The sequence below is a fragment of the Mus musculus genome, chromosome X, assembly GCF_000001635.26.
Source record: "Mus musculus strain C57BL/6J chromosome X, GRCm38.p6 C57BL/6J".
In the NCBI taxonomy this organism is placed as follows: domain Eukaryota; kingdom Metazoa; phylum Chordata; class Mammalia; order Rodentia; family Muridae; genus Mus; species Mus musculus.
In genome coordinates, this window is record NC_000086.7 from 103886927 (window position 1) to 103889573 (window position 2647).

The following is a 2647-nucleotide window of genomic DNA, read 5'->3' on the forward strand; positions in this document are numbered from 1 at the left end:
CCATAAGAACATCATGCTATAAAAATCAATATTCCAGCAAAATGGAAAGTAAAAAATAAATGGGTGAAATTCTAGATATATGTGATCTACCAAAATAAATGCTTGTCAAATTATTCTGTAAAATGGAAAAGAGAGGAACACTTCCAAATCATTTTTATGGAGCCAGTATTACCTTGTTATCAAATCAGACAAAGACCCAATAAAAAAGATTATAGGTCAAAATTTCTCTGATGAATATAGATTCAAAATTTCTCAGCAAAATACTAGCAAATCAAATTCAAGAACATATCGAAGAGATTATCTACCATGACTGTATCTGCTTCATCCTAGAGATGCAGGAGTGGTTCAGCATATGTAAATCAGCACATGTAATCCACCACATAAATAGACTCAAGGTCGGGAACCATGTGATCATCTCATTAGACAGAGAAAAGATGTTTAACAAAAATCCAGTATGTCTCTTTTTTTGTGGGTGCAGAGAACTTTGTTGATGGTATTCAAGAGAGTATTCAAGGGATCCCTAGGCCCCTCCTGTCATTATGGGGGTCTGGGATGGAAATTGTGAGGGAAATGCTTAGTGTTGGGGGCCAAGTTGGGACAAGGACTCCTCAGTAACTGAGGGCCTCTCTCTTGCTCTCAGTGTCCTTGCTGGGGTGGGTGGTCCAGGGTTTCTTACTCCTTGGAGGCCATGTAGGCCATGTAGGCCATTAGGTCCATGACCCTGTTGCTGTGGCCATATTCATTGTCATACCAGGAAATGAACTTCACAAAGTTGTCATTGAGAGCAATGCCAGCCCCGGCATCAAAGGTGGAAGAGTGGGAGTTGCTGTTGAAGTCGCAGGAGACAACCTGGTCCTCAGTGTAGCCCAGGATGCCCTTCAGTGGGCCCTCAGATGCCTACTTCACCACCTTCTTGATATCGTCATACTTGGCAGGTTTTTCCAGGTGACATGCCAGATCCACAATGGACACATTCGGGGTAGGAACACGGAAGGCCATGCCAGTGAGCTTTCTGTTCAGCTCTGGGATGGCCTTGCCCACAGCCTTGGCAGCACCAGTGGATGCAGGGATGATGTTCTGGGCAGCCCCATGGCCATCATGCTACAGCTTTCCAGAGTGGTCATCCACAGTCTTCTGAGAGGCAGTGATGGCATGGACCATGGTCACAAGCCCTTCCACCATGCCAAAGTTGTTATGGATGACCTTGGCCGGGGGCTAAGCAGCTGGTGGTGCAGGATGCATTGCTGACAATTTTGAATTAATTGTCATATTTCTCATGGTTCATACCCATCATAAGCATGGGGGGCATCGGCAGAAGGGAAGAAGATGATGACCCTTTTGGTCCCATCCTTCAGGTGGGCCCCGGCCTTCTCCATGGTGGTGAAGACACCAGTAGACTCCACGACATACTCAGCACCGGCATCATTTGATGTTAGCGGGGTCTCGCTCCTGGAAGATGGTGATGGGCTTCCCGTTAATGACAAGCTTCCCATTCTCGGCCTTGACTGTGCTGTTGAACTTGCCATGGGTGGAGTCATACTGGAACACGTAGAACATGTAGTTGAGGTCAATGAAGGGGTCGTTGTGGCAACAATCTCCACTTTGCTATGTGGAGAGCAGACGGCAGCAGCCCTTTGTAACCAGGCACCCAATACAACTAAATCTGTTCACACCGACCTTCACCATTTTGTCTATGGGATGAGGCTGGCGCTGCACAAGAAGATGCGGCTGTCTATGGAACAGGGAGTAGCAGAGAGCCCCAATATTTCCTCATGATAAAAGTACTGGAGTATCTAAGGATGTGGGAGACATACTTCAACACAATGCCTACAGTCAACACGTAACTTTTAATAGTGACTTTAAAACATTAATGGCCTCAGTTTTACAGTCAAATACACAACCTACCTGACTGGATCAATAAATAAAATCTATTTGCTGCCTACAGGAAACAGGTATTTAAAGGCAGGCAGAATTTTAGCAGTGGTTCTCAACCTGTGGGTTGCCACCTCTTTGACAAACCTCTATCTCCAAATATATTTACATTACAATTCATAACAGTAACAAATTGAAATTATGAAGTAGCAATGAAATAATTTTATGGTTGGGTGGCCCTGTAATACGAGGAACTGGAATAAAGGGAACTGCCTTAGGAAGGTTGAAGACCACTGCTAAGGAATGAAAAAAAAAACCCTAAATGTCCTATTCAAGAAATGAACTATGGGACCGACTTAGTTACTTTTCAATTGCTATGACAAAATACCATGACCAGAGGAAACTTATGAAAGAAAGCATTTGATTGGGCCTCACAGTTCCTGAGGGTTAGTCCATGACTGTCATGGCAGGAATCAGTAAGGAATAACATTGGAGCAGTAATTGGGCTCTACAAGCATGAGAGAGAGAGAGAGAGAGAGAGAGAGAGAGAGAGAGAGAGAGAGAGAGAGAGAGAGAGAGAGAGAGAGAGAGAGCACTAACTGGGAATGGCATGGGTTTTTAGAACTTCAAAGCCCACCTCCAGTGATACACCTCCTCCAACAAGGCCACACCTACTAATCCTTCCCAAACATTGACACTAACTAGAAACCAGGTATTCAAACATTTGAATCTATGGTGGTCACATTCAAATCACCACAGGAACTAACCAGAAGGT

The 2647-nt window shown here is 44.5% G+C and overlaps 1 pseudogene; it reads right to left on the reverse strand.

Annotated features, from left to right (window-relative positions):
- On the reverse strand, nucleotides 462-1704 carry Gm9164 (predicted gene 9164; annotated as a pseudogene).